This window comes from Arachis ipaensis, chromosome B01 (genome assembly GCF_000816755.2).
Source record: "Arachis ipaensis cultivar K30076 chromosome B01, Araip1.1, whole genome shotgun sequence".
NCBI lineage: Eukaryota > Viridiplantae > Streptophyta > Magnoliopsida > Fabales > Fabaceae > Arachis > Arachis ipaensis.
In genome coordinates, this window is record NC_029785.2 from 63,270,532 (window position 1) to 63,282,666 (window position 12,135).

The following is a 12,135-nucleotide window of genomic DNA, read 5'->3' on the forward strand; positions in this document are numbered from 1 at the left end:
TAATTATGAATTCTTCTATGTTACAGATCACTCTTTAAATTAATGTTAATTGAGGTATTTCAGTTTAATATTGCTTTCTTTTATTTATATTACTGTTGCTTCCAATCTGAAGACATTTTTATTCCAATAGATTTATTTTTCTCCTTTTGGTCTTGGTTAAGAAATCAGTAACTCAGGAGTTATTAGACTCAAACATGATTGATAATTGTTATCTTTGCTAATTGAATTGAACTTCAATAATCCCAATCTTTCCTTAGGGATTAACTAGGATTTGAGGATCTAACTAATTAGTCACTTGACTTTTCTTCACTTTAAGTAAAGACTAACTGAGTGGAATTAAGATTCAATCTTCATCATCATTGATAAGGATAACTAGGATAGGACTTCTAATTTCTCATACCTTGCAAAAAGTTTATTTTACAGTTATTTATTTATTTTACAGTCTTTTACTTATTTCAATTGCAATTTAAAGTACTTGTTCCTCATCTTAAAAACCCCAATTTACAATCCTCATAATCAATAATAAGAACATACCTCCCTGCAATTTCTTGAGAAGACGACCCGAGGTTTAAATACTCGGTTATCAATTTTAAAGGGGTTTGTTACTTGTGACAACCAAAATGTTTGTAAGAAAGGTTGATTGTTTGGTTTAGTAACTATATCTACAACGAGAGTTTACTATAACTTCTAACCATCAATCTTCAATTCTTCAATGCGCTTGATCTCTCTATTAGACACCTCGACCTGTCCATTTGTTTGGGGAGGTAAGCCGTCGCCACCTTGTGAATGATGCCATGTTTCTTCATCAAACCTGTCATTCTTTTGTTACAAAGTGAGAGAATTGATCACTCACGATTGCTCATGGTGATCCAAAGCGGCAAATAATATTATTCCTAACAAAAGAAACAACCACGTTAGCATCATCAGTACGGGTAGGAATTGCTTCCACCCACTTAGAGACATAATCAACAGCTAACAGAATATATAAGAAACCATTCGAGTTTGGAAATGGACCCATGAAGTCAATACCCCAAACATAAAAAATTTCACAAAACAACATGAGTTGTTGGGGCATCTTAACCCTCTTGGATATGTTTCCAAACCTTTGGCATTGGTGGCAAGAGTCATAGAAAATATTAGCATCCTTAAAAAGTGTGGGCCACCAAAATCCGCAGTCTAAAATTTTTCTTACAATTCTTTGAGGACCAAAGTGTCCACCACTCTTAGAAGAGTGGCATGCCTCTAAAATAGACTGAATTTCAGATTGTGAAACACACCTTCTTATTATTTGGTCAGCACCACATCTCCATAAATATGGGTCATCGCATATGTAGTACTTGGACTTGCTCTTGAGCTTGTCCTTTTGATGTTTAGAAAAATCTAGAGGAAAGGTGCCACTAACCAAATAATTAGCTATGGATGCATACAAAGGAACCACCTCAGATATTGCTTGCAGGCTATCAAGTGGAAATGCATCATTGATAGGAGCGGAGTCACTTTTAATATGTTCTAGGCGACTCAAGTGATCCGCCACTAAATTTTGGTAACCATTCCTATCTTTGATTTCTAGATCAAACTCTTGCAATAGCAGTATCCAACGGATTAACCTTGGTTTTGACTCTTTTTTAGCTAGCAAGTATTTCAAAGCCACATGGTCTGAATACACTACCACTTTGGTTCCAAGTAAATATGCCCAGAATTTATCCAAGGCAAAAACAATTGCTAACAGTTCTTTTTCAGTGGTAGTATAGTTAGATTGGGCATCATCTAAAGTTTTAGAAGCATAAGCTATAATATAGGGATCCTTACCTTCGCGCTGAGCCAACGCTGCTCCTACCGCATAGTTAGATGCGTCACACATAATCTCGAATAACCTACTCCAGTCAGGGCCTCTCACAACAGGAGCTTGGGTAAAGACAATCTTCATCTTGTCAAATGCTTTCATGTAGTCTTTACTCAAGTCAAACTCTATGTCTTTCTACAGCAGACGGGAAAGGGATAGTGCAACCTAACTGAAGTCCTTGATAAAATGCCGGTAGAAACCTGCATGACCAAGAAAAGAACGGACTTCCCTCACAGAAGAAGGGTAAGGTAAAGTAGAAATAACATGAACCTTTACAGGATCAACAGAGATTCCAATATTAGAGACAACATGGCCTAGAACAATACCTTGCGTTACCATAAAATGACATTTTTCAAAATTCAGCACAAGGTTTGAACTAGCACATCTTTCTACTACTCTATCAAGATTATCCAAACAAAGGTCAAAGGAATCACCATAGACACTAAAGTCATCCATAAATACTTCCATACAATGCTCAAGAAGATCCGAGAAGATACTCATCATGCAGCTTTGAAACGTAGCCGGTGCATTACATAAATCAAAAGGCATTTTTTTATATGCATACGTTCCAAAGGGGCATGTGAAAGTTGTTTTCTCCTAATCTTCTGGAGCAATATGGATCTAAAAATAACCAGTATAACCATCTAAAAACCAATAGTGTGATTTACCTGACAGGCGATCAAGCATTTGATCAATGAAAGGTAGTGGATAGGGATCCTTGCGAGTGGCCAAGTTCAAGTGCTTGTAGTCGATGCACACTCTCCAGGAATTTTGCATGGTTGTACCCATGAGTTCCCCATGCTCATTCTTCACTATTGTGACGCTGGACATCTTCGGAACCACTTGTACTGGACTAACCCACTCACTATCCGAGATTAGATAGATAATGTCGGCTTCAAATAATTAGGTCACTTCCTTCTTCACAACTTCTAGAATTGTGGGGTTCAACCGCCTCTGAGGTTGACGGATAGGCTTGGCTCCCTCCCCTAGAAAAATGCGGTACTCACAAACTTGAGTGTTTATACCTACTATGTTCGCCAAACTCCACCCAATAGCTTTCTTTTTTCTTCTCAGTACATTAAGCAGTCGCTCCTCTTGTTGCGAAGTAAGCTCCTTTGTAATGATCGCTGGGAGCTTTTGATTATCTTCAAGATAAGCATACTTGGGGTGAGGTGGTGATGAGGGAAAATCGATTCCACACAAACTAACCACCAAGTGTACCGGGTCGCATCAAGTAGTAAAACTCACAAAAGTGAGGTCGATCCCACAGGGATTGATGGATCAAGTAACTTAGTTGAGTGATTAATCTAGTTAAGCTAACAGTTGATAGTTTGAGTGGCAAATGACTAACAGAATGTAAATTGCTGGAGAATTAAAATGCTGAAAGTAAATTGGCTGAAACTAAAATGACAAGAAAGGTAAATTGCTGAAACTTAAATTGCTGGAAATGTAAATGGGAATTGGGTGTTGGGAGATTAAAGAAGAGCAGTAAATCAAGCAACTGAAATGAACTCAAGGACAATTAACAAAAAGAAAGACTCATCAGGGATTGGAGATATTATAATCCACAATGAGTCAAATGGGTCTCAACTTCCTTCTCAATCATATGGGTAGATCTATGGCAGATTGAAATTGACTGTGTAACGACCCAATTTTCAGTATGTCTAGATCATACCGGAAACTGAGTGCTACCAACTTATCTTCCTAATTATTATCTATTATTTATCATATGAGCCTGATTCGTTGTTAAAAACGTAGTTAATTTGCGGGGTATTTTTCTTTTGAAAATGTTTGAATTAATAGATGGAATCATTCATAATCAATTCACAACTGATAACAGATAAAACAGTTATAAACAACCACACATAAATACATCACAAGCAGTTAACAACATTTGGTGATCTAGCCTTTATCTAAGTATAAACTTTTAGTTAGAACACCCTTAGAAATAACTAGATAATAACTATATACATATATATACATACAACATCCCAGGCCCTGACCTGTTCAAGAAGTCCCTAAGCTGGCGCCCAGGCTAGCCTAGACTCTATACTCACCTAGTCCTTCTAAACTACTAAAGTGAGGGAAAGTACGTTCTAAGTCTTCAAAACTCAAGTCAGGTAGAACGTCATCAAAAGGTAGAACATCATCTGCTATTCCTCTACACGATCAGACATTGCTATAGGACATCTCTCTGGTACCTCATCAAGTAGCCACACAACAGGAGTCTCGTACATAGGATTTAGGTTAAAGTTCACGTACAAATGGGGTGCAGACATTAGCTGGTCTCACAGTATACACATGTAAACAGAGAATGAGATTTACCCTAGACTCAGAAGACTATCTAGAGTTGAATCCTCTTTGCAGAACCATCTTCAACGAACTACGGTAAGGTACTCTTACTTCCATCTGAAGGGGGAAGAGAGAGAGAAGGGGTAAGAACTGGGAAGTTCTTAGTAGGGCCAGGGTTATTAGTTAAGTTCATTAATCCGTGTTATTTAGCAGATAAATAGCAGAATACTGAGAAGCAGTAAATAGAAGAAACAGATAAATAGAGAAAATAGAGAAAACTGAAAGCAAAACACAAACAAACGAATACAAGAAAATAAAACACAAATACAAAGAATATAATACAAACAAACAAAGCATACATTCATTCAACAATCATAGCAGAGAAAATGCACAACCAAGTATGATGCATGTCTGTCCTATCCAGGCCATGAGCTCATGTGTCGGTTTACACCCTGCATCCTGACATTACCTCAGAACAAGTCCCAGATATGGTTTCCCTTTGTGTCCTTAGTGCATACGTGTCGGTGGTAAGAATACCACTCCTTCGTGACTACCGACAGTCGGTGCAAAATATACGCACACGGAGAAACAGTGATCCTTAGTTTGTAGGCGTCCCCGAGATCAACAGACAAATAAAACAGAGATCCTCAGTTCGTGGGTTTCCTCGATATCAACATACAACAAAACAGAGATCCTCAGTTCGTGAGTTTCCCCGAGATCAACAAACAACAAAACAGAGATCCTCAGTTCGTGGGTTTCCCCGAGATCAAAGATTATCAACAGTTCATGGGTTATTCCCGTAATCAATGATTATCAATTCGTGGGATTTTCTCACACACGAAATAGTTAATAGTTTGTAGGTTTCCCCGAGACTAATGATCATTCAGTTCGTGGGTACTTTCTGTATTTAACATTATCAGTTCGTGTGTTTTACTGCTCTTCTCTCTCTGTCTCTTTACTCTACTCTGATTACTCTTTTCTCTGTATCTATATTACTCTTTTTCTCTTTACCTCTTTACTCTGCTCTGGTTACTCTGTTTTCTCTGTTTTTCTACTTTGCTCTGATTTCTCTGCTTAACGTATATATTTAAAGCTTATGTAAATTTCGGTATGAATAGTTAGCCTGTCTCAAGTATAGGTTCATTAACTCTATACTGAAATAGTTTAACTTTTCATATAATACTTGACCCTAACGGTAACTCAAGGACTAACTATGTTGCCCTAGTTCGTTTACTAATCTCTGTTTGATTCTGTCATTAAAACTTCACATACTTTTTCTTTGATTTTCATCTCTTCTTTAACTTTTTATGTTTCCTTTATCTTTGCCTCACTAATATGTTATTACCACTCCCTAAGTATTTTATAAAGGTAATTATGAGATTCTGCGCTTAAAGTTGTCTTTCTAAAGCTTTTACACAAAACTGCATTTTTCGCATTATTTTATTATTTTTATTAAAATATTATTTTTAATTAAATATTATTATTTAATATTTAATTATTATTTATTATTTTATTAATATATTTTCTAAAATTACCTTCCTTTAACCTTTTACTTTATAAATTCACTTTTTACCACCCGTAACTTTTAATATTTCTACTTTAACCACCCTAACTTTCAAAAATTACAAAATAATCCCCCAAACACCAAAATATTTACTTCTTTGCCCTTTTAAAGATCAAAAAGGTGTTTTTCAATGTTCTTCATCATACTCAAAGTGTTCTTCTTGTTCTTCGTAAATTCTTCAGATTCTTTCTCTGTTTTTAGCCGTTTTTCAGTCTTTTCAGCAACCGATTTTTACCATAATTCATAATAAATTCCCAGACACAAAAACCCCATATTTTCTACATGATTTTAACAAAAATTTAACCTCAATTTAGGGCCTAGGGTTCCGTTTTCCAGCTGCTCCAAGAACATGAACTTAAAGCTTGAATTTTATCAAGTTTCATCAAAATTTCACCAAATTTTTACCAAGAATCAATCATATATGAAACCAATTTTTAGCACAGCCAAATCATACAACATTCACACAACTCACACAAATAATCAAGATTAATTTCGTCAAACCCTACCTGGTTTTGCTGCTCCTAATTCGGTTATACTTTCAGGTGGTCCTTAAGCACTTTTTCCTCCTAAATCACATCAAGAACAATTTTAAAACCCTCAACTAACCAAATCTTACTCAGCATGTTAGGAAGGGATTTCTCACCTTAAACTTTCTGAAAATTAATGTTTCTTGGCCCTTAAGTCAAGTTAAGCATGATTCCTAAGGAAGAACATCAAGAAAACACATGTTTAAGCATGTTTCCTTGAAAACCGAATTGAAGAGGGAGAGAGACAGCCATCTCACCTTATTTCCAGCCTTGATATGTTATATGGTTATGTAGAGGAAGAAGAGAGGATCATTTTGGTGAAATCGGAGTTTTGATTTGAGTTTTAGTTCAGAAGAAATCAAGCTTTGAAGATTTATGAACCAAGAACTTTCTCTCCTTTTCCTCTTGATGATTTTTGGCCAAAATGAAGAAATGAGACAGCCTTGGAGTGTCTTGGGGGTGTAGGGTGAGTTGTGATTGGTTGGCTTGGAGGTGGGTTAAAATAATATTAAAATATCTCAGGTGTATAACTACTAAAACTAGATGTATCGGAACATTTGTAAAAACATCTCTAAGAATTATTTTCTGAGCTACTAGCATAAATGACACTAGTAAAATATTTAATATGAGAATAGAACATGTATGATGAGGCATTAGCATTGCTAAAGTCATCAAAGATTGTGAACCCGGTTAAACTGATTTCCTGTTTTTAACTAAAACAGACTAGGTAACCTTATAATATCATTCAAGCATCTTCTAAGACTGATATGATGATAATATTATACTATTATCTCTCTCTTTTCATGAATTGAGTCCGATTTGTTAAACAGAGACTATTTACAAAAACTAGAATCAAAACTCCTAACCGATACGATTCAAAAACTAGGTTCTTCGCAATTGCATTGCCGGGCTTAACTCCACTAAGGTCCTGAATTAAAGATAATATAATGACAATGAGGATTGAGATGCTTGATGATATAGCAGAGGTTCTCCCCTTAATGATCTTTCGGAGAAATCCGTACTTTCAGAAAAGATCTCGCGTACTCGAAAATCGGGGTTGTTACAGATTGGATCCCAATTTCTTGGTAATCCAATCTATCTAATCACAATCAATCTTACCAATTCCTTAATTTAATTATCATGATAAGAGGTTAAGCATGTTCTCTCATCCATAAGCCACACAAATTCTCAAGATCTCAATTCCTCCCTAATAGTGTTGATCAAGAGATTTGTGAGAGATAGGGCTTCAGTTCTAATTTCCATGATTCCCCTTCCGAGGCTCACATGGAAATTCAACGGAGCCAAACCCCCTTCCGGAGTAAATGGATCAAATCAAAATAGAATTTATCTCTTAGCTACCCAATTAGAAAGAGAGAAAGAAGAATTTCATTCAATTCATATGAATTACAATAGAGTTCCTCCCCCTAATAAGTTGGGGTTTAATTGATCATCGCTCTAAGAACACTTGCAGGAAATTTAAATTGCATAAGACTAAATCAAGCTCAATAAGAACAGAGATGTAAAATTGGCAGGAAGGAAACTTGCAGAAGAGAATTGCAAGAAATTGAAACTGCATAAGCTAAACTAAATTCCGTACAACTGAAATGCAAAAGTGTAGAAAGGTAAAAGTGTTTCAGACTATGCTAAGCTCTCTAGAGTCTCTAATCCTGCAAGAGAGCTCTGGAGTCTCTAATCCTCCAGCCTTCTATTCTACTCCTACTCCTATTGTACTGCCAGCCTCTCGAAAAACGTTCTTTATGAAATCAAATTCTCCGCTATTTATACACTATCTAATTCAGTCTTCTAAGTACTTGGATTGGGTTTTTGGCCTTTGTTGATGCAGGTCAGAATGGGACCGTATTGGTACTTCAATGCAGCTTCAGGAGAATGTAGCATTCTTAAAAAGAGCGCAGCGCTCATTCATCGATGCGTACGCATCTCCTGCGCATGCGCGTCCTTGGTCACTAAGTACTCATCACGCGTGATACACGCTGGTGCGTCCCTTGGTAGCGTTCACTTTGAGAACGTAGCATTCTTGCCAAGAACACTCACCAAGCATACGCGTCCTTCATGCGTACGCGTGGATGTCAAATTATCAACTCCCCGCTTCTTCGCAATCCACACGTATGCGTGCTTCTTCAAAGAAGCTACACCCACATGTACGCGTCCCTCACGCGTATGCTTCAATGGCCAAAGTTGAGTTCCAGATTTTGAAATTATCGCAAGTGTTCTTTGAAAGAGAACGTAGCGTTCTTTTGTAATGAACGTTAATCACAGCCACGTGTATGCGTCATGCACACGTACGCGTGGATCTTCCAAAATCCTTATTCTACGCATGCGTGTCCTGTACATGTATGCGTCGTTAGAGAACGTAGCGTTCTCCAAACGAACGTAGCATTCCTCTGCCCTACTTCTTTCTCTATTTCTTCCTTGCATCTTTTCATCTGTCATCAATCAAACATTCAATCAAAGCCTTGCTAAAATCATCAAATTTTGCATCATTCATAATAATCATATAATTCTTGCATAAATTCATGATAATGCACAATATTAACAATGTTTGATTGAATGAAGACAGGCATGAAATTCTCACTCAAACACTTACTTATTGCCTAAAAATGCATGAAAACCAAGTAAAAATAAATGAAAAAGGCTTGTGAAACTAGCCTAAGATGACTTGTCATCACAACACCACACTTAAATTTTGCTTGTCCCCAAGAAAGCAGCAAAACACAAGGAGAATGAATGGAAACAGAGAGAAGTGTAAGCTCTTATTGGAAGACATTCAATTCTGGTTAATGGGGTTTTCAAGCATGGTATCTTAGAGACTTTTATTCTGTGGCTGAGACATCAACACTCATTTGGATCCTTACTTGAATTACACAAAAAAATGAGACTTATTATTGCTTGGTCCTTAGTTTTTCTTGCTCTCTTTCTTTTGATTAAGATTTATTACTTAGCTGAGGCTTAATGCTATGTTGTAAGATAGCTTTTTAGAATAAGCTTTCAGCCAGCATTCCCACCCCAGTTGGTTCAAGATGCTAGGTGTTGAAACACCACTATGGGCTTACTTGCTCAAGCCTCTCCTTAGCACACACACATCACAGGCATTTAGCTTGTTTTGTTCTTTGAAAACTGATGCCCAGCACCTCTTTGGGTTACTAAATGTTTTGTCTCAAAGTAGCTCTTGATGGTGGAATTTCGGTTGGCAATCTCGGGTTAGTTAACCTAAGTTGCCGGGTGATGAAGCATCCCTTAGAACATAGTTATCCAAGCTTATCTTTGTACAAGAACATCACATGCATATATCTAAATCTCAACCATTGGTGCCCAGCCTTCTTTGTTTCTTTTTGTTTCTTTCTCTTGCATTTTCTTTCTTTTATTCTAGAACTCATTCATTTGTCAAGTCTCATAAAATGTAACTCAAGTTCATATCTCAAAGTTATGCCAACTTCTAGCCTTATTTATAAATCAACTAATGAACCAGCACATACCACCACATAACCTTATTCTGTCTCATATCAAACCAGACCTTTATTCTTTCTCTGTTTTACAATAATTTTTCTTTTATTCAAGCATGGGGAACAATGCAAATAATTCAAGTAAGATGAGATGATAAAAGCACTTAGACTAGCAAGCTTAAAAACAAACAAATAGCAAATGACTCATGACTAATAGGACACTAATCATCAGGGGACACTTGCACTTTCAATTAGCATATTTGAGCTAAGGTCACTCAGAGAATAATACAACTTCTAGGAGTCCATTTGTTTCCTCTGTGTCATCATCATTGTTGGGTTTCATGTCCTTTCTTTGTCCTTCCACATGATGATGTATCTTTTCCTCCAAAAAATTGAATGATTTCCTACAAAGATAATGAAAGTTGCTTCTTCCCCAAGCACTTGAGAAACAGTTAGCATGCATGTATGCTTGTGATTCTCTGAACTTAAGTTGGTGTGGGAACACCAAACTTAGTTCCTTGCCTACTTCTATATGCAGCAGAGTGAATACATGCATGAAACATCAAGTACTTTTATTAAGAAAGTAAACTATGAACTAGAAAACAGCTATGAACTAGAAAACAAACTAGGAACTAGAAAGCAGACTATGAACTAGATAATAAACTAGGAGCTAGAGGGATTGATAATGAAATTTTTGTTTGGTTCAGAATTAATCAAAATAAGAATCAATTCGTTGATAGCATAGTCCAAAGCAACAATGAATTCTCACTATCAAATATTAAATCCAATACAAAATAACCGAGAGTAATTAAACCTCGGGTCGTCTTTCCTAGGAGTTGTAATTAAGTGTCTATTATTGGCTATGTAGAGAAATGGGGGTTGGATGATAGCAATTGGCAAGAATAAGAAATGTAAATGGCAAGAAATTGAAATGCAAGAAGATAACTTGGCATGCAAGAAATTAAAGGTCAAAGCAATTAAAGGTAAGAAAGGGAAATTAAATGCTAAAAAGAACTATTGGCAAGAAGTGGGTAATTAAGGATTCCTATCTTAGTGTGGACCACAAACATGGTAATTGTGTGTGAATTAATCCCAATTAGTCAACCCTATATCGAGGATAAGTCAATTAGGCATAATTAATCTCAGTCCCTAAGTCCTAAGTCAACACTAGTGGGTCACTTAGAGTCAAGGGAATCCAAATTAATTAACAACCCTCACACAATGTAGAATGGACATCCACTACTTAAGTTCATCCAAACCACATAATTTCTCAACCAAGAGTGAAAATAACTAAGCAAAATCCCAACCAAGCATTTTGTCAAACACTTAGTGGGCATGTAAGGAAAGCATGGTAAAATGACAAGAAATAATAAATGCTACAACTACTAAGCAAGGAAAATAAAGATAACAACTCAATGAAGCAGTAAATGACATGAAACATAAAATTGTATTAAATGTAAATTAAAATAACAAGAGTGTGCCCATAAACATAAAAAGCAACAAAATAAGAAATTAACATGATAAACTAAAGAGATTAAGACAATAAAGTAAAGAAAGGTAAAAGAGACTAGATTAAAAAAAGAATTAAAAGTAGCAATTATAAGGAAATTAAACAAAAAACCCTGGGTTCTAGAGAGAAGGGAGAGCTTCTCTCTCTAGAAAATGAACTACATGACTAAACTAAACCCTAATTGCTCCCCCTTCACGTGGAGTGAGGCCTTGTCTAATATAGGAAGAATCAACTTCAGAAGGTCCAAAAACTGGGATCTGGAGGCCAAGAAATTTCTCCCAGCGATTTCCATTAAATGAGTCACGCGCTGGGACGTGTGCGGACGTATAGGTGTGTGCGTCCGCACATATGCTGATTTTCCTCTTGTGCGTACGCACAGGTTGTCGTTCGTACGTACACATGATTTTGTGGCTTTTGTGCATACGCACACCAGGTCGTGAGCACGCACAATCCAATTTGTGCTTCTCCTTTGTTTTCTTCATGTTTTCTCCCATTGTGCATGCTTTTCCATCACTTCTTCCATCCATATTAGCCTTGTAATCGTAAAATCACTCACCAACCACATGAAGGCATCGAATGGAATAAAAGTGAAATGAACTTAGCTATTTTAAGGCCTAAAAAGCATGTTTTCACAATTAAGCACACATCTAAGGAGAATTACAAAACTATGCTATTTAAAGGAATAAGTGTAGGAAAAGTTAATGAAATCCACCCAAATAGAGCAAATAAATATCCTAAAATGTGGATTCATCACATTTCCACACTTAAACAATAGCATGTCCTCATGCTATACCAAAGGAGATGAGAAGGGGAAAGAACATTTATTCCAAAGCAAGTAAACTACCTACATGCAATATACCTAAATGAATGCATCTACTTAGTCAAAATAAATAAATTTCCAAGAATACATATATGATCATAAGGGCTAAAGCAATCTG

At 36.4% G+C, this 12,135-nt stretch overlaps 1 long non-coding RNA gene across 1 annotated transcript; it reads right to left on the minus strand.

The window, feature by feature from the left end:
• On the minus strand, positions 6,782 to 11,626 carry LOC110270388. The gene is made up of 3 exons (XR_002359869.1): positions 11,374 to 11,626; positions 10,310 to 10,312; positions 6,782 to 6,795 (listed from the first exon to the last, which is right to left on the minus strand). It is a non-coding gene; the product is annotated as an uncharacterized LOC110270388 (long non-coding RNA).